We start from the raw sequence: 21,213 nt of genomic DNA, 5'->3' as shown, positions 1-21,213 counted from the left end.
GCAGGAAAGGGGGGAAAAAAAGAGAGATGTAGAATCTAGAAATCTCATCACTTTTGCATGATCTCATCTCTCCCTCACCTCTTTCCTAACCTTTGGTCTATTTCTCTTCTACTCTGCAATGCAAATCCTGATGCTGCTCTTCATAGCCCTATCCCACCTTTGTTCCTCAATCTGTCTTTGCCTACTTTGCCTGCACATGGAATGCAGACAGAGAATGTTCCTACTGGGACTGGGGACCCTGTGTCATGGTTTATGTCAGGGTTCCCAAGCCTCATGCATTTATGGACACGACCAAATCTAGCATTTGTAATTGGTTCATGATCTAGCGCTTGGGATGGTGGTGTGAGTGTTTCACCACCCTGGGGTGGAGCCAGGAGATGATGTATCTAGGAAGAAGGTGTGTCTCTGTCTCTTGCCTGTATGCTCCTTGCTGTGTGCAGCCAGCCCTGAGTGGTGGCCCGCCATTCCACTGTGCTGCTCGGAGCCAAGTGAATATGGACTGAAACCTCCAAGAACTGTAAGAAATAAACATTTTCTTCTCTAACTTTGAATGTCAGGTATTTTGTCTCAACAACGAGTAAAAAGTAAGACACACTGTGAGGTGTTTCTGTATAGCTAGCACTCCAAGTTGGCAGGATGAGGAGAGCCACCTCCTTATCTTGTAAAAGCATATAAGAGAGTGGGGAAAATATTATACTGTCATGTGTTTAACAGTGTTAGGTGCTTTATGAGGTAAACACAAAATTGCATTTGCATGCTTATGATGTAGGCACATTTTGTAATGTAATCTGGAGGTTTAGTCACCTTTTATATTAATGGAAATAGTAGAAGATTCAAGTAGTGATTAAAGTTTAGAGCAACAATTGACTTAAATGACTAGTGAGGTTTCTTCCTACCCATTAGGAGTTTCCATTAGGATGTGAAAACCTTTTATCTAAATTTTGAATGTATGGTTTTGAAATGGGCCTGCGGAACACAAGTTTATCTTTAAGAAAAAAACTATTTGCAGTGTGTCAAGTTATGATTTCTTTAATCTCTTTTCACTCTGAAGTTTGCATATTCCATGCTTTTTTTCTACCCTTTCTGCATATTAACACGATTCTTCTTTAATCCCAAATTGCTTAGCTTTGATAATGTACATTTTAGAAACTTCATTAGTTATTTCATGAGGTTAAATAACTATATCGCCAAGAAGTTAGACCGTACTTCCAAATGATGACAGGGGAATATCTTACTAATTTTCTCTTAAGTCCTTACAACCATGTCCATTAAAATGTTTAACTGATTCTCTAAACTTAATAAAGTGCAAATGATTATTAATATTTTATCATTCCTGTAAACAAACTGTGCTATTCTAATGAGTGTACAACCAGAAGTAATCTTTAAAGGAAATCATTAATGACATACAAAAAGGATCATGGGAATTCCTTACAGTGCTCTATCAGAAGTTTGTTTTCCTAAAGACAGTTTACATTTGCCCTCAATTGCTTTTCTGTTCACTGACACACATTTTAATTTTTGTTATTAAGCCAAACTTGTACCCCACTTGGGCATAATACTGTTGGATATGATGAGGCTTAGAGAAGTCATTAAAGCCATCCTCTGCTTCCTCCAAGGCAAATAAGAATTCTTCTTGAAGTTTTATCCACTCAAGGGCATGAGTTTCACATTTCCTTTGGGAACTAATTTTAATTTCTAGCAACATTTTCTTTCAGGACTTTTTTTCTGAAAAAAAATGCAACTAAAATGCTTCCTGAATTTTTTTTTTAACAAACCTTAAGAAACAAGGCAAATGGCCGTTTAGATTTCTGATAAAATTTTGAGTTTATGGTTGAATATTTCACTGAATGCATTAAACTAAGTTTGACTTCTGTTCACTTTAAAATGATCTTATGTCTAGGAAAGATATTGTCTAAAGGGAAGAATGTAGAACTGTGGTACAGATGCTTTAGAGACAGGTCTTGTTGAAGGGAATTTTTGTGGGAGTAGGTTGAAAAAATTATTCACGAAGAGTATTAATGGCTGTGATTTTAAAAGGAGGGTGAATAATTGGTTCAAGGAAGAGACAATTAAGAGGCAAATGGACTGAATGGGCTAAAAATTAAACAATCAAATGCATTTCAGGATCAGCGTCACCCAGAAGGGGACGTGCATTGGAAATGGACTCTGCATGAAAATGAAAGCCATTCTAACCCTGGGAGGAAAGAGTAGTGTCTGGTGGAAAAAACAAAACTGCTGGCAGCTCAGGGGTTAATGATCCATAGTGTGGGAGAGCGACAGGGAAAGAGAGGTGCAGGTGGGCTCCTGAGAATCCCTGCCATGAGCTGGATTTATGATGGTGTGCAAGGCTGAGGACATTTATTAGTAAATAACGGGGATGGTGTGGTAATGACCTGAGCGCTGGTCTATAGTCAATCAGAGGATGATTGCTGCATAATTCTCCTGGGGGATTGTTAGCAGACGAACACAGCTAAGACCAGGCACTGTCTCACAGGGAGCCCGTTAGTGGCTTATGGGGGACAGATACTCTATTTCTGTGTACAGAGGAGTTCTGTTTATTAGGAAAGCAGGGATGAATGAGTGAGAGACCCTGACTCTTTCTCTTGTTATGTAGCTTTTAAACACAGCCCATATCTGAGTGGAACCTCATTTAACTATGCTATTTTGGAGAGACTAATGAGATAATACCTTCCTTTTCCTCTTCTTCTAATGAAATAGTACCTTCCTCTTCCTCTTTTTTTTCCTCCTTCTCTTCTTCCTCCTCCTCCTCCTCCTCCTTCATTTTTTGTCAGTAGTGGAGACTGAACCAAGGGGGCTTGCACTTGCTAGGCAAATACTCTATAACTGAGCTAATCCTCAGGCCATTTAATTTTTTATTTTAAGACAGAATCTCACTAAATTTCCTAGGCTGGTATTGAACTTGCAATCCTCCTGCCTCAGACTCTGAAGTACAATGATGCCTCAAGTCGCAAACTTAATTATTTCTACAATTCTGGTCATGAACCAACTTTGATGAAGACTGAAGCATCTTTTCCCATGAGGGCAACATGGAACCTACCTTTGAATTCCATTTGGTTCTCATCCAAAATAGTTCATGATCAGAATGGTGGAAAGAATGAAGTTCATGAGTTGAGGAGGTACCTCTGTGTTGGAACCACAGATGTGTGCCATTGAGCCTGGATGACATTTTATCAAAGGTTTTTGATGATAATTTACATTATCAAAGGCATAAGTGTGTTCCTACTTACATATATAAGGTATTATATCTAAGAACCAATGCATACAGATAGAACTATGGACTTCTATATTGTGAGGTGTGTGGTTTGGTTTATTTGGCAGAATGCTAAGAAATATTTTAAAAATCAAGTTATTTTCTTAGCTTTTTAGCCTCATCATTTGATGTATTTTTGATTACCTTTTATGTTGTTTGCTTGTTTTCGTTTTACAATAAATTAAAGCTACAATTTACTGGTTTACATACAAGAAGAGGCAAATTAAAGCTAAATATATGCTATTTTCTTCACATGAAGTATATCTCATCTTCGTTTCATAGCATTTTGAGCTGAGGCAGCCTGGAATTTTTGGTCATTAGTGTTGGAGTGTTTTTGCTATAAACTTAATAACATAGCACATACAATAAAATAGCATTCAAGATTCTTTGACAAACTCAGTGTCTTTGATGAAGGTGGTGCTGTTGGTAGAAGTAGCCAGTTGGTGACACACATAATGCTCTGTCCTCTCTCACCAGTAGCGGCAGGTGAGTACCTTTAAGTCAAAAATGACTTAGAGGAATCAATAAACAGTGCATAAAAGTGAGGATGAAGCCAAAACTCCATGCGTCAAAGATAGGAATTGTCAATATTCGAATCCTTAGCCCTTAACCAGAATACCTACAACAATATGATGAGAAAAATAAGTTCAGAAGCATTTTTCTTTTTTACTTTGGAGATTTTTGCCATGCTTGAGCAAGTAGCATTTCCTTCATCAGGAATGCTATTATTGCTATTATTTGACTTCTGGCTACTTCCCCTGCTTTGCAGCATCTAACCATCAGCAGATATGTCATGAAGCACCAATAACCGCTTAGCACCTCTTTTCTGGGAGGCACTCAAGGTCATTTGAAGGTGAAATGGCTACTAACTTGGCCTCTGTCTTTCCATCAGAAGTAAAGGTGAGATGAAGAGCGGCCAGATCTACTGCCAGTGATCAGGCTGGTATGTGTTTCGTATCTTTTAGCACCACACAAGATGGGGCTTGGATGTATTTGTATGCACATCCTTTCATTAAATAAATAATCATTATTGACCTTTACAAGATGAGCATGATTGTGCTACCACAAAACCGACAACTTCGTAATATCATACATTTATTAACTAGCTAATTGTAATCATTGCAAATATATGCCACACATGACACAAACAGACACTGTTATAAGTTGATTTAATTCCCCACCCACTCCCATAAAAAAATTTAGGAAAGCATCCAGACTGAGGCTGGTAGACCAGAAGGATGGAAAATCTTGCTGGCATTACTGAACTGCTGTAGCCACCCAAAGGCATCTATGTCTACATTATTAGGGGCTGACAGTGTGTCTTATGGGTCTTATTTTCAGTTTCTTGTAAAGAAATGCATTTTATATCCACTGGAAAGCACAAGCAAGTTGCCTGATCAATCATACAGCAGGATGAACTCATTGACTACAAGATGACTACAATGAATGGAGTCTTGGGAGATGTAAAGGCAGTGGGCATCATGAGTCTCTCCTCTTGCAATCCTTATTTCTTGCTAGTTGCTACTGACCCGCGCAGTATTTTAGGCATCAGAATGGTGCACAAAGATAAAGAGGGAGAGAGACATATGTTAAAAAAAAGTGCTAGATCTGCTAAGTATTTTGATTTAAGCATTTCATAAAGTACACAGTCCCTGCATCAAAATACCACTCTGCACTCCACACACTCAGCCCCTGACATCTGATGGTTTGACTTAGAATTGATGGTGCAATATGGATCAGCCATATGGATTCAGTAGAAACTGTACTTTGGAATGTCGGTCTTTTCCTGGGCCACCAAAATGCAATGTGACACTCTGCTGTGTTGCTGGGCAGTGGGAGTAAACCGCTGCTCCCTCCGCGCAGGATCACGAGGGCAAATGGCTGCTAGTCTGCAGCGCACAGATGGTTCCCATCTTGTCTGGCTTTGACTTATGGTCTTCCGATTTTATGTTGTTGGGAAGCTGATGTGCACTGAGTAGAAATCACACTCAAACATACATTAGCCATATGTATGGCTATGGGGAGCGCTCACACTGCCATTTTGTCTTTCATTTTCTGTACAATCATCGATGAATTACACGAGATATTTAACAGTTTTAAGTTATAAGACATAGACTGCTGGATGATATTAATCAACTGGAGCTTAATATAAGCATTCTGGGCATAGTTTAACATAGGATAGGATAAGCTTCTAGGGTAGAGGTATTAAACACATTTTCACTGGAAGATCTTTCTAATTCGGGATTTTTGCAGGGAGGGACATGATTGAATCCTTGCCATGACCTGCACAGCCAATGGGGTCCTGAGAAGGGGTGATGGGAGATTAAGAAATAACTGGACACATGCTAAAAGGAAAGCTGGGACCAGGTGGGACCTGACCTCTCTGATGGCCAGGCAGTGACAAACCAGCACGATCTGTGTTTTTTTCTACACACGGTGAAAGAGGACGCATTGCATAAAAGGGCCCAAAGTGCAAAATCTCAGTGTTTTGCTGATAACACTGAAAATGAAACATTCCCAGAACTCACCATGCTGTAGTCAACAGGGACACCCACAAGGCCAGACACTAGCGGGACTGGCTTTGCTCTAGTCCCAGCGACTGGTTCACATGGCTCACCTCTCCCACTCAGCTGCTCCCCACAAATCTTATGTGCATAAATCAAGGAACGTTTATATGCCACAGCTAATTGTCAATTAAAGGGAGGATAAAGCTCATCACTGGTTTCTGCATGTGCTTCATGCAGGATCTACATGTTTGCTTTGCTGTTTGTAGGAGTGGCATCCTCCTGCCAGTGGGATTCTGGTCCCTGGTCCTCTTGCTGCAGCTGCCAAATGGCACAGGGCTTGCCACCACAATGCATTCATTCCTATTTGTTGTCCTAGATTTGACAGTGTTTTCTGGACATACTGTATCTCTCAGTTCAGGCTCTGGGATTGTCCTGATGCCCTGGGTGCAAGGCATATTACAGGATTCTCATTTTGGTCACAGGTACAACATGGGCATTTGGAGGAAGAGGTTAACTTGTGGGGCAGGAGATGAGGATTCATGCACAGATGCTTCTCCCTCCCTTCTGTGGCAGGGCATTCCTGGGAACAGTGGTTTGCAGCACTCTCTGAAGACACTAGCAGTCACCTAGGTTAGTCTGCACCCAGGCACATATACTTGTATTTGCTACCTTCTTTTCTAGACAGACAATCTTTTCCTGATTTATTTGATCCTTCATTTCTGCTTCCTAGAACTATGTTGTTCTCAGTCAAAGAGCAGCACATAAACTCTCGCCTCAGGCTGTGTTTAATAAAGCCTAACTTGGTTTCTGATGTTTGACTGCTGACATCTTTCAAGGCTCACCCTTCCTTTGTCTATGATCAAGAATTGCTGAACCCAGCACCACCCCCTGTTCACCATAAAATACTAAGCTAGTCTTCTCTTCCAATTGTCTTCAGCTAGTTCCTTTGGGGGTTACTCAGTTCTCCCCTGGAAGCTTGATTATGTGAATAGTAAACACTTGCATCTCTTTTTGGTTTGTGTGCACTGCCAATAGCTTGTATGTCAGAATCAAATTTTGGATGGTGTCCACTGTGCTTTTGCAAAGCGACTCCAGTGTGACAGCTGTACACATCATCTGCTTCGTGGGACTGGGTCCATTGCTTCCCCGAACAGCAGAGCTCATTTGAGAGGTGAGGGATGAGTAGGAAGGACGGGCATTGTCTGAGTGCTGGACCACAATGCACAGAGCAGGTGCCCTAGTCCAGGCTATGACACTCAGATTCCTTACTCTGTGGGAGTTACAGGAGGACTTGGAGGGGGTGGGAGGGGATGCTTTGGAGAATGTTGAGTCCCACTTGTAGCCAGGAGAAGAGGAGGCGATGGTTCCTCCTCAACCAGAACCCAGTGAGAAGGGCCTCAGAAGACTGGAAGAGAAAGGCTCCTGAAGAGAATTTGGGGGGCTAGCAGTTTGGGGCTAAGCATGGGGGATGCTTCCTTTCTCACTGTGAATCAACAGAGCAGGTTTACCCATCAGGATTTTCCAGAGATATGGAGCCAATAGATATAGATGCAGAGATATATGCTCTTGATTATACATACACAAATAGGGGGGATTTAGGTCAAAGAATTGGCTCATGTGATTGAATGGGCTGGCAAGTTCAAAGCTGACAAAGCAGAGAGGTGGGCGGGGTTAATGACCCAGAGAAGTGGTGCTGTGGTTCTTGTTCAAAGGCAGCCTCTGCAGGAACAATTCTGTCTTCTCTGGAGGAAAGCACACTTTCAGCTATCAGGCTGACTTAGCCTGCCTTACCTCTACTCCCTCTTGGAGTGGCATTCTTGGAGGGTTCAGACATGGAGGCTAGTCAATGGCAGAAGAGCCAGCAACGTTACTCCAGGACAGGGAGAGCACATTCCATCCTGCTTCAACAGCCAGCGTTCTGCAAACTCTGGCCCCAGCTGGGACCACTGCACCCTATTAATATTAGGTCAAATTCCGACCAGTGCATAACTGGAGAGGTTTTGGGTCACGTGAATTTTCATCCTGGACCAGGGCATGACACAGCCTCATTGAACAGTTTTAAAGAGAGCAGAGAAACAAAAATCAAGTTTAATTTCATAAAGCATGACCATTCAATTTACTATTAATTCTATTTGGCCTCTGAAGCCAGTATTCAGGGAAATTTTTTTTTAAGTTTTTCAAATGATTGTTTGATGAGTGGAATGATCTTAAAAAATAAAATAAAATAAATCAGGGCACAATCTCTAGATTTGAAATTTTTCAGAAGTGGTTTTCCCTGAAGTCCTTGTAATAAAATCCTTAGAAGGTGCTGTAATATCCACAGTGGACGCTGGGTGGCAGCCGTCCACGGGCGCTGTGTCCAGTCTTCCTTGCTGTGGTTTTGGGGGAGAAACATTTTTTTCCTGTTTTTCCTTTTTTTTTTGCCCATCCTTCCCAGAGCAGCTATTTCTCCTGCTTTGGGTAGAATCTCTTTTCTCCGACAGTGTTTGTTTTATGATTGGATCCTGTTTGGCTCCACGAGGCCAATTTTTCTAATGCTTTCTGAATATCATATATTCTGGTCTATTTATGTTAAAGCAGTTTAGAATCTCTGTTGGCTTGGAAGATGTCTATTTTTTATTTTTTCTCCTCCTTTTTTCTTCTGGTTTCATTCAAACATGGACAGACACTTTCAGTATCAAAAGCTGTTGTTCTTTTTTCCTGAAAAAGTTTGCTACAGTAATGCAGACTTCCTCAAAATCCTAGCAAACATCAGAAAGAGAAAAGACTGGTTTTTATTTTGCTATTCTTGAGTATTCATTATTCGTATTTGCACATGTCATTAGCATGGTGAGTTGTCTCTCAGTTTATACCAGGTGGTGTGATTTTTTAACCCCCTTTGGAATGGAAGTAGAAATTTGCTTTATTAAACTATGCCCTTCATTAATGTTTTTTAATGAGTCTTTTCCTTTAAAATTTCATCACAAGGATCCAATCCCACCTAGAAAAAACGTTTCATTTTTCAAATCAATTACATACGTTTCTACGGTTCTTTAGAAATGAACATCAGCTATTGTCTGGGGGAGGGCCCCGGGGTATGGAGAACCACGGGGCTTCAGTGAGCTGGTCTCTGATGAGGGACCTGACATTTGTGACTGCATTTGCTCTGTGTCCTCAGGCAAAACAACAGGTTCGCTGTGAATTTTAGATGAGTTTGTTCACCCTCGTCATAAATATTGCGGAATGGCAGGTACCATTCTGGATGAGAGGAGACCTGGCTGCTCCGTCAGTCACAGCACACCGCGACACGTGGCCGGAGCAAGCATGACTACAGACAGCACCTAAGGTGTGCATGTGGAGTCGTACGTGGGGGAAGGAAAAGAGCCTGGTGCAAAAGTTAGAGACACATTTAACAGAAGGCCTGGTCCAGGTGCGCAGGCAGGTCCAGGCTCCCTAAGGAGCTAGACATAAGGTGAAGTCAGAAAGATAGGCTGAAATCAATCAAGGAAAGGGCAGTGGGGTGATGTCTTAGTCTGTTAACAGTTGCTGTAATAAAATAGAAGAACCAGGAAACATATAAAGAACAGAAGGTTAAACTGAATATGGCGCCACTCACCTTATGATCCCAGAACTTTGGGAGGCTGAGGCAGGAGGCTTGCAGGTTTGAGCCCAGCATAGGGGAACTTAATGACATAGTGCGAAAAGCCCTGTCCCCCCACCCCCAAATACACACACACACACACACACACACACACACACACAATATACTATAGTGTTGTTCAGGTTTACTTGTACAGAGCTTCAAATTTTTCCCCTTTATAAATTTGTATAATCCTTTTCATGATATATATATCATATGTATGTATATATATACATCTGTATCATATGTATATATATATATGATATATATATCATATATATCATATGTATGTGGAAGACAATCTACTTGGACCACTTGGTAATTTGTCACAATTTAAAAATACATTTATTTTAACAGATCTTTCACTCCATGGTTTTGTGTTTTAATACAACTTTTAAAATGATACACAACTAATTGATAGTGTGATTTTGGGTAAGCTACTTAACCACCCGTTGGTTAAGTTTTCTAATTTGAACAAAAGAGTTAATAATCTTATGACTCAAAGTTAATGATTATGCCCCTTAATGAACTGCTTTGAGGATTAAATAAGACGAAAGCTGTAAAGTGAATTATAAACATTCAATAAATATTAGTGTTGTAGTAGCTACTATTATGGGATGGATATGAATATCCGAGTGTGAGACCCACAGACAGAGCCGGGATTAGGCAATGGGGGTGGTAACCAGGCTCTTGTTAAGGTGAGATGGATGCCAGTGTTTACTGGAGCTTATGATGCACTCTGCATTGCATAGAGAGTGAAGAGCTAAGTGAGGGTGTTTGTGCTTGTGTAGAGAGGTGAAGGAGAAACCTGGGTTTACACCCCAGTGTGTCTCTGCACTGGGTCTTCTCTGGTGCTATGTGGGATTCTGATACAGCTTAATAAGAAGAAGCAGAACTGACCTTGAGAGCTTGCATAGTGTAACTCGGTGGAGCTGGGTCTTTTAAGTTATTATTCCCTTTATCTGTTCAAGCTCCATACAAACCTGATCACCTTGAGACAGTCTGACTTCCAGCTGAGCCATTGGAAGACTAATGCTTGAGGTTACACTCATCGCTGAGTGGGGAAGTTGGAGTTGGAATCCAGCCATTCTCACTCAGCTCAGACCTCGAATCCAGGCATTTTAGCTATTAATTGCATAATCACAGTCACAGTTTTCCTTCTAAAACTTCCAGAAATGTCCATGACTTTAAACTATGACAAAGCAACCCTTGTGGGATTTGTTTTCTTTACCTTGAAAGAGGAGAGTTTGGGGCTGGGGATTTAGCTCAGTGGGATAAGCACTCGCCTTGCAAGTAGGCGGTACTGATTTAAAAAAAAAAAGAGGAGAGTTTAATTAGTGAAGCTTCATGTTGGCTGAAGTAATCTGTAAGGACACTCTGAGCCTTGAGTTTCCATAATTTCCTTATTAAAGAATGCATAAAGTATCTGAAGTTAAAAAGCACAGTGGTGTAAATGTAATTGTACAATCAAGTCAGTGTTTTCAGTGGCCAGTCAGTAAACGTAGAGAGGATGTCTAAACGAAGACAGAGCAATCAATCCCCACCGTCTATATTTTGAAATTTCCTCATTCAGGATAAACTTAACTCGGCACACATGGTGATCCCAGCCCTGTGCTGTGGTATCCTGTCCCCATCTCTGTTTTCAAGTCTCCCAGAAGCAGGCATAAGAAAAAGACCACTAAGTGCACAGATGACAGAGGATTATGATGTAAATATGTAAAAAATGTTATAGGAACAGAGAGAATCTATGCATCTAGTGAAATCTGCTTAGTACAAAAATGAGTGAGCCAACAAAAGTGAGAAATATGAAAAGGTAGCTGTGGATTGGGAAGGCAAACCAGCTATAAACAATAAAATACAGAGGAACCCATCTGTGGTGGTGAAGAACGAAGCCACAGACAATTCTGAGGAGAAAGAAAGAAAGAAAGAAAGAAAGAAAGAAAGAAAGAAACTCAGTGATAGTCTTTTATTACATTGACTTAGAACTCAGTGAAGGAATTTTCTTCTCTTGGGACTTTTGAGACACATCTCCTATGGAATCAATGCAAAAAATTAAATCTAACACACAAGGCCAATACTGAATTACAGACCAGTGTAATCAGAGAGCACACACACAAACAGATAGTTACATATTTTTCAATACTGTAGCCAGCGTTGTGATGACAACGTCTAACTGTCTTTTCATCCTGCTGGGATAACAACTGCTTCTCCTTTCATTTGCTTTTCTTAATAATTGCAGGGCTCTTTGTGGAAGTGTCGCTATGGGGAAGAGTGTTCATAAGTCAGCGATTGTTAGGGAGGTGCTTTGGAATGTAGCCTTGTGGACCAGAAGGAACTTAAATCCATTTCATGCTCAAATAGGAGAGCAGAAACACTGCCAGAATCTAGCAGTTTTGTCTTCATTGTTTCTTCAATTTGCTGTGTTCCCTTGGCTGTGGGGGTAGAATTTTCTACGTAAAAGTCAAGACCTTGTCTTTCATCCTTCAAAATTTGGAAAAAGGGAAATGCTGTCGAGCGATTTCTGCACCTTCTCTTGGGTCCTGAGAAGAGCCTTTGGAGTCGGTTCATGTGAGCTATGTTAGGGGAGCTTGGTTGACAATGAGACAACTGTCCTAATTACTAAGCCTTGAGAAATAATTATCTCAGCCTTCGGAGTGAGTTACCTTTGCCCTCAGTCACAGGACCTGGCAGATGGCGGATTCCAGGAGGTTTTGGGATGATTTTCTTTGGATCTTCAAACAGAATGTTTGCAGAAAGTAGTTAGATTTAATGTGTTTATCTCTGCCCTTGCCAGCTGGTGGCCTCAGAGGGCATCCAGAGTGGCAGGAAAAGGCACTGTGTTTGAAGAACAGATACATTCTTTGATTACCTAGTCTGTGGACTCTCTTAACTATTGGATGTTACTGATGTTTATTCCTTTGCCCTAAAAGGAAGTGAATGTCTTTTTCTTAAGTGGATTTCTGCTTCCTGGGCTTCTCTGTGTTCTTATCCCAGGGCTTCCTGTCCATTTCCCCTCTCTGAGTGTATTTGCCATTGTCTGTTATTGTTATGTGAGACTCAACGAAAAAACTCAGCACAAAATGCAGTTTTCGGTCCTGGACATCACAGTAGCTTTCCAACCTCATTAACATTCCAGCAAAAATTTAAAAACAGCAAAACGAAACAACAGAAACCTGAGCACATCTATTGACAATCCTCTTTGTCTGGTATCTGTGTAGCACACCTTTATAAATAAGCATGTACAAAGATAAAATAAGCCAGCTTGTTTGTCAGGCGGGAGTGTAGTAGATTGTAAAATAAATAAAATCAAACAGCCTTAATAATCTCCTGGAGTAAACTGATTTTCTTCCCTTTGGCAAGTGAGCTCTGTGTATGCTGCCCATATTCTGTGGTAACCAATGTGGTGGGTCACCCACCAGCTGCAGGGCCCAGATTTCTTGTGTCTACAAACCCCTTTCTTGAACTGACATATAGGAAGGAAACTGCAATAGAAGCTTCAAAGCTAGTTTAATGAGGGTGACCTAGTTGGAAAAAGTGTTAAAGCATCTCCAGTGTAAAACCTTTTTAATTCTCACCAACGATAAGATGAGTCATTTGGAGTTCTGAGTACTTCCAATTAGCAAGTGGGAGACTCTGATTAAAAAATCAGGCCCACTGCATAGCACAGCATACTTTGGATTTTTATTTTGATAAGTGGTTTTAAGTATTTATTATAATAATCCACAGTCTATGGGCTAATGGGCTGCGGTGTGTCTTTTAACTGCGATAAAGTCTCGAGGAGATGCAGTTACATCTTGGTTGCCATGTAAAATGAGGACACTTCTTTTTTTTCCCACACAATGATCATGTTTTCCGATTAATGAAGTGAAAAATAGATCATTTTACTATATAGAAATTGCAATATCTTGTACATAATACTACACACAAAACACATGAATTGCTATTAATGGCCTTGATGGCTGTCCTGAAGCATACCATTTAATTGCTTTCTTCTGCTGCTGCATTTGCCTGTATTTTTCTTTCATTATGGGAGAATAGCTGCCTGATTTTATGGCTAGGTTTTTTTTTTTTTTTTTTTTTTTTAACGTCAGAACTGGAGTTCAACTTCCAGTGCTGCTGCTGTGCTGTCCTGTTTTTGATGCAGAAGTCTCATTTGCAGCTCCGTAATTCTTTCTTCACAGCTCGCAGTGGCTGAGTGTTCCGGTGATTGGGCCGGCATGCACTGTGTTCCTGGCTTTGCTCTAATTATTTTGGACCAGTCTGATTTATGTAATCTGTCACCTTGACATTGACAGTACAGCTTGTGGATGAAGATGCTCTTGTGACAGGTGCTGAAGAACTCCTTGCTGGATGCTAACTGTCTGCTAATGACCTTCTTAATTTGTAGACTCGAGCAGAAAAAACACAGCAGTAACTCTTTCGGCCTTTGTGTGTCTTCTCAGCCTGTACTAGAGCACTCGCTATTGATGCTATTGGTTCCTTGTCTGGGACAATAAGACAGTTAAAATATTTCTGCCTCTTGGAAGTTCACTTTCAACTCTGTCCATTCTATTATTCTCCTTGGTTTTCAAGAGCCTTATTAGAGTTTTTTGAGTTCCTGTAAATTTCAATGGGCTCTACAAGCTCTGGACGATTTTAGCAGCATTTCACCAAATGTAGCCAACTTCCCTCTTGCTTCTCCTGTGCAGGCTCCCCACTGTCCTACGCAGCTGTTCTAGGTTCTAGAGAAATCTGATTTCAAGAGACAGTTTTTGTTGCTGGCTAAGATTTCCTCAGATCCTTTTGATGCTCCTCCTAGTAAAAAGATCACATCATGTGTTATGGCTTGGGTCTAGATGTCCCTCCCAAAGATTCATGCACTCATAGGCAGAGCTATTTGGAGGTAGCTAAATCTAGAGTGTGTGATGCTTGGATCAAGGCTGTGAGATTACTAAATTAGTCCACTGATGGGTTTGGTGTAGTGTTTGCTCTGATGAAGGTTCCCTCACCCTAAGTGTGAATGCTGTCTGCCCAAAGGTGAGGTAGCCTAGATAAGATATTAAGAATAGAAGCAGGATGGCGGGGGACTTGTTGCTTATCACATGCTTGCTGCTTCTATCTGCCCTGTTTTGCCATGGATGGTTTATCCTTGGTGACGCCCTTCTGCTGTGCCACCTGCCTCAGAGCCGGCAGATTGTTCTGAACCCTCCACAAACCATGAGCCAAATATACCTTTCCTCCTTTAAATTTGAGTATTGAATTTTTTTGTCTCACCAAGGAAAGTAATTAAAATACCACAAATGGTCTCACTGAGATCTTATTTCTTACTGCCTGGGCTTTTGCTCTTCCATCTGGTTCTCTTTCATCCTCCTGAGCTAAGGATTTTTAATCTGAACATCTAACTGGCCTGCACTATAAAGGTAGATGGCTCAGGAAATAATTTAAAAATACTTCTCATTCTTTAAAGTCTAGATCTGTGACACTGTGGTATGGTTTTTCTTCAATTTCCAAAGTCGCAGGTTAGTGATGTAAGTTATACTTCATACCATAAAAAGCCAGAAAGTCTTATCAAAGAAAATATCACTGTCCAAATGGACTTTTTAAGTTGTCTTCATCAGGTCTGGTAATTAGCTCTTTGTTTCCCCCTCCCTTTTATGTTGTAGATGGTTTGTACCACTTGTCAGTTTCTGCCTGTTGGTGTGATTCACCTAAGTTTGCCATTAGGATTTAGTTTGCCAGAAAGTTGAGTGCCATTCCTGGCATGGAACAGAAGTGGATAAGTACTGACTTTGGACTCATTAAAACAGGATTCTGGTCAGCTGAACCCATACCAGGATAATTAGATTCTATGTGACTATATGTACATATGACATATGAGCATATATACTCTCTATATAATTACCTGCATGAATGTATACCTACATTCACAAACACATATGACTGGTACGCTTAGTTTATTAAAGTTATGTTCTAATGAGTTCATAGTATGGCCAGATCTATATTTCTATCTATACCTATATCTATCTCTATATACTACATGGTTTTTATGTGTGTGTATATATGTGATGTTTGCAAAGAACTGGAAAAGCAAATGTATATCATATGTAATGAACTGAGAATTTTAAGTGGCTTCTCATTTATATTTTCTGATGATATTGAATTTTCCATTCTAGGGTAGAATATGTAAACCTCTAGGCAGCAAAGAACTGTGATTTATTATTTTCTTTCTAACTACTTTTAGTTACTTTTCTCTTATTGCTGGAACAAAGTATCCACTGCCCAAAATTAAGGAAGGAAATGTTTGTTTAGCTCATAGTTTGTGGAGCTAACAAAGTCTGTGATTGGTTGGCTTCAAGGCAGGGTGACATGGCAGAGGGGCAACAGTTCAAGGTGGTGAAAGACAGCAAAAGCAACAAGAGCACATGGGAGAAGCCAGGGAGCAATCCTCTTCCCTCCCTTATATTGTAAGGAGACTTCTCGTCCTAGGGGGGATGTAGCACTCAGACCCAGAATCCAAGCATTGGACCATGAATCAATCAGAAACTCTAGAAGCCTGCCCCATGACTGCATGAGGCTCTGGGGGGACATCTAGACACAAGCCATAACAACTACATTAATACGTATTATAAAATCATTCTTTTATCAAGTTAGTGTGCAAGTAGTCAGCAGAGATAAAACTACTGTTGATCTAGAATATTTATTTAATTGCAGCTAGTGCAGAATATGTGCTTTTTGTTTCTGGTTTATGGGCCAGGTTCTCTTCACCCCTGCAATGCCTCCCTTTCAAACCTCATTATCTTTGGGGTGGCGGATATAGCTCAGTAGTACAAGCATATGTCTGGAATACACAAGGTCATGCGTTTGATCCTGAGTGCCAAACAAAACAGCAAAACAAAAAAACCCAATTTCCTCAAAACTCATATTTTGAAAATTGCACATCATCTGTTTTGAAATTTCACGATGGGACTTATTCCAATGATAAAAAATTTCATATCTCTTTCTTGTTCCTTCTAGGATCTCCTTAGAAAGTTTAAAATATTCCATCTGAAGTAGCATAAATGGGTACAGATTTATGCATTATAATCTGATATAATTTCTTCCATAGTACTCATAATATTAGTACTATAGAGCTATATTTTTATATTTTTATTTTTGGTAAAATATATTTAGCAATCTCTTGTGTTGTTTGGGGGGAAAGTTTTAACTTTGTTAATATAGCACTACATTTTTCAAATAAGGTAACAAACATAGAAACAAGCTTTAATAGTTTTCTTTATCACCAGACTCTACTCTCCTCCCACCAATAATATCTAGCCAGAACCTGTCTGTTTCATTCAACATCTTTTCCTTTTGTTAGTTTTCAATTATAAGATAATATATAGACAAGGCTAATACATAATTTCTTTTTCCTTTGGGTACTAGGAATAGAACTCAGGACCTTCTATTTGCCGAGCAGGCGCTGTGCCATTGAGCTATATCCTGGCCCATAGCCAACTTAGTTTTTGCTTATAATTCAGTTGCCCAACAGGACACTGTGTGTAGCTGTGGTGATTAGCAGGCAGAATGGATAAAGCTTAGAACATTATTCAGTGCCTAAATGAAGGTCACATTCCCAGTGCTAGTTTAAGTGTGCATACAAATGATGGCAATTGCCTTGGTCTTTAGTGTTACACAAAAAATGGTTTTGTTAAATATGCTAATTATTTAGCTAGGAAGGGAAAATTTTCCTACAAACAATATTGAAATAGTTTAAATATGTACTGTTAAGGAAAGGATCAGTCAAGTAGTATATATCTAGAGTCAAAATAAAAATAATTTTGAAAGCTAATGCAAATGGAAATTAGGTTGAGATTTTTTATTATTAATAATAATAATAATAAAGGACTTACTTTTTGCACTCCCTAATTTACTCAAGGATGAACTTCGAGTTTCAGTAGTAAAATAAAGAGTTTACAAATTAGATGCATGACAGTGCATAGATTTATATGAAAGAGTGTTTTAACAGCAGTGAACCACGGGGTGAAGTAGAAGTGGCTGGAATTTTAACAATCAGTGTGGTTGCTTTATTTGGTCACAATGACGAATTTCTCCCTTTTGTCAACATAAGATTAATCATCCTCAAGTTATCTTAATGATATCGGGCAGAGCGTGTAGTTGTTCTCTGCTTGGAAAGTAAAAATAGATGCACAATCAAACTGATTTTATCTTTGAATGCCAATAGTGACAGAAGGAACAAAATTTTGTCTTTGAAAACCGGACTGTTTTTACATTGCACAAAAGGTTGAAGTAATACTTTATTATTTGTATTATGGCTCATATGAGTTACATCTAAAACATGTAGCAAAGTGAGTTGTATTTAATTAATCCTTTAGGGTTCACTCCCATTAATTCGTTATGGAAAAGTATAGAAATGTTTGGATAAGAACTATTTATGATAATTATGCACTAACAAGAGGGCTGTGAATTTTTGTGCAATACTTTAAACCACCCCCAGATGAACAAAAACACAAGTGTCAACTATTAACCAAAGACCAGCAAAGCAAAATGAAGTTCCAGATGGAGGGACGGTTTGGGGATACTACTTGGCAGATAGGGCATGGCTTGTGTGGCGGACGTGGTGAAAAGGATGAGAGTGACCATTCGCTTACTGGGCATGATGTACCTGCAGAAGTTGCCCTTTGTGAGCCCTTTGCATACATCCGCCTGTGTACCCCTAGACCCCTTGAATGTTAGCTCCCTCCTGAAACAAAAGCTAAGACCCTGATCCTTCTAGATTATACCACTCAGTAAAACAGACATTTTTAGGGAACAGCTTACCTCTGAAAATATGGACAGAACAAAGACCACATGGAGAAGCTCACCTTGAGTTTGCCCCTGCCACATAGTTCCCTGTTTGGCAGTTCCTCCTCCTGTGCGATATTATAACTAAAGCCTCTTCTTTGCTTTACTTTCATTTTCTGAGTTCCTCATTGTGTGCTAGAGGGATCTTCAGTTCTCAGAAAGCCTTACTTCACTCCTTGCGTTCTTTGCTGGGGTGGGGAGATGAACCCAAGAGGCAGAGGGCTCTTCATAAGGAGATCCCATTTTCCACCCCCTGCCTCAGGCCTCCATCTGATGCAAATGGATATTACACAGACAACATAGCGTTTTCTTTGGCAAAGAAAACAGAAAGCTGAATATACAGGAACTACGTGTTAGACTCATCGCGAATCACACTGTTAGGAACTTGCTGGCAGAGATGCTTTATTTTTCCGTTCTGATATTTGCAGAGCCTGATACAGTACCTCTGTTAAGGTACACATGTCTGGTCACCTGCTTGCATGAGGGTAGCCAGTCCAGGAGGACTCTGGGGTGGGGAGAGTGGTGATCACCTTGTAGGGAGCCTCAGTATTTTTATGTAATCAGATGTAAATCAGAGGAAAGTCAGTGCTCTCTCTAAAATGGAGTTTATGAAATGCTCCTTCACAGTACTTGTTAAGGATGCACGTAAAGTGTTTATATGCATTCATGGCACTTGGTGGAGGCCATGGTTGGTTATTATCATGTTATTATGTTAAAGGAGAAAAGTTAACCCATGTGTGACTGGGATCATGAAAGGTCTTAGAAAGGGACAGTCTACAGTTTTCTTGATTCAAGGAACTAGTAGCTGTGCCATTCTGACTCTCCCGGACCCTGAATTGCATTGCAGGATGCCTTACTCCATAAAAGTAGATGAATAAATACAGTTTATGATAGCGTTAACATAAGGATTAACACAATTCAGACTGAATTCACTACCATCTACTTATTGTTATCCTCATACTTTCCCCTTCTGACTTAAAATTAAAATGTGTTTTTGGGTTTCTAAAGGTTTCATGATTCCTAGATACTTTCTGGTGTTTCTGGTAGACTGTTAGACCATGGTATTATAGGCAGCGAAGTTAGACAGAAATTTATAAACAGTCAGAGTAAAGACATCAGAATTATGTCTGAAGGTGCATCTGAAGATGACCAAGCCTCAAGATAAAGATGCACTGGCCAGGCCCACATGGCTCCCTATGGGATGAGCAGCAACTTGCAATTATACTATAGTTAGCACTACCTGACCCAGAAAGTCCAGAGAGGCATCAGTCACCAAAGTGGAAGACCAGATCATCCGGATCCATCCCTTGCCCCAAATGTACCCTCGCTAGGTAACTTGCTTCCCTACTGGACTAATATTAGCTAAGCCGCTATACTTGTAATCCTGTAGGTTGACTATAGTTTGATCTACATTGTACCCACATCATAACTTTGCTGTATGAATCACTGCAGACAAAGGACCTTGGTGGAAACTGACTTTTGGGACCCCTCTTGTCTCTCAGTAGCCATTTCTATTCCCCAATAAAAATGTTTCTACTCTTACTATCCATTGTCCTTTGGAATTTGTTCTTTGATTTCAGGGGACACAAACTCAGCGTATCTGACATTTAGCAGGTTGAGAGTTATATTTTCCCCTACATCACTAGGATTGGGAGCAGGACTAAGAACTGGCTTGTTGGAGACGTAACAGTAGACCTGGGGATGATTCCATGCTTGGATCAGAATTTAGGCTCTAGGTTCATTCTGGGATCTGCTACTTCCTAGCTTTGTGTCTTTGTAATTTATTTTATTTCTCTAAACTTGAACTTCTTCATCTATGAAATGGAATATAATGGATATATATTTGAAAAGTTGTTCTGTACACATTAGAGTGAGATTATTTGTGTAAAATCCTTAGTATGGTTGTTTGGAAGTGGTAAACAAACAATGACTGTGAGCTATGTTAATCTTAACTCAATGTGTTTCTGTGTTTTGAGCATCAGTCTTTCCCCCTCAGTCTGTTCTCCTGTACCACCTTTGGAATAACTTCCAGCCTTCCGTGAATTCAAGGTCATGGCCTGGTTTCCCATGCATCAATAATGATTTCTGAGTGTTTTCCATTAATCTAGAGTTTTTAAATGTCTAAAGAGAGCAATGCTTAATCCCAAAGGTCCAAGTGTTTATACATCTTTCTGGACTTCTCCCTACCCTTCCATTTTATGTATTATCTTCTACCATCCAGAGAATTCTGCTCTGCTTTGCGTCCAGAGGTTGCTTATTAAATGCCTGCCGAATGGAAAAGACCTAGGATAGCAGAACATCTGAAACAAGGTATTAAAAATGCAGTGTTGCCTCTCAGAGCTCTATAGTAACATAGAGGACAGCACCCTTTAGTGTACTAGCAAAATCCTCTCCAGAAATAGAATTCTGGCATTTTGAATTCAAACCCCTGATTGAGACAGGAGGTGAATACTCATGATACCTCATTTGTAGGCAGTTTCCTCTGATGACAGAGGAATGATACAGAATTTGTCTGAGATTTACTTCCTCTTCCAATTTCAGAAATCCTTCCCTCTTCTTTCTGAAAAGGTTATGCATTTAAGCCAACTGCTTCTGTTAAAATACACATAATGGGGAAGAAAGGACTTGTTGACCTGGGTAGCCAAATTAACTCTGATCACAAATGAACTGATAGGCCTGCAGCCAGGTTATCCTCAACCACTGCTCATCTCATTGCCAAGAAGACAGATCACCCCAGGGGCCAAATGAAAAGGAAAAACTAGACATAAACATTAAAAACCATGATTCTAGGAGTTTCACTTCCTTCTCTTGCTGCAATTTTAAATAAAACTGGTTGCAGAGAAGAAACATGATCTCACTGGAATCACCGTGCCAAAAATTACTTTCTCAAAAGGTACGGTCAAAAGTTAACAAGTGATGAAATATAATGATCAAATTCATTGAGCTCCCTTCAGAGTAGGGGAGAATTACTTGAAATTTTTAATTTCTTTAAAAAA

The 21,213-nt window shown here is 40.1% G+C and overlaps 1 long non-coding RNA gene across 1 annotated transcript; it reads right to left on the bottom strand.

The window, feature by feature from the left end:
• Positions 1-11,349: 11,349 nt before the first annotated feature.
• Positions 11,350-18,497, bottom strand: LOC134476707 (uncharacterized). The gene is made up of 2 exons (XR_010048515.1): positions 18,238-18,497; positions 11,350-14,191 (listed from the first exon to the last, which is right to left on the bottom strand). It is a non-coding gene; the product is annotated as an uncharacterized LOC134476707 (long non-coding RNA).
• Between the last annotated feature and the right edge of the window lie 2,716 nt (positions 18,498-21,213).

Source organism: Cavia porcellus, unplaced genomic scaffold (assembly GCF_034190915.1).
Source record: "Cavia porcellus strain 051 isolate PalLab524CR breed Dunkin Hartley unplaced genomic scaffold, mCavPor4.1 scaffold_7, whole genome shotgun sequence".
In the NCBI taxonomy this organism is placed as follows: Eukaryota; Metazoa; Chordata; class Mammalia; order Rodentia; family Caviidae; genus Cavia; species Cavia porcellus.
Note: the sequence above shows the minus strand (reverse complement) of the source record. Positions and strands in the feature narration are given on the sequence as shown.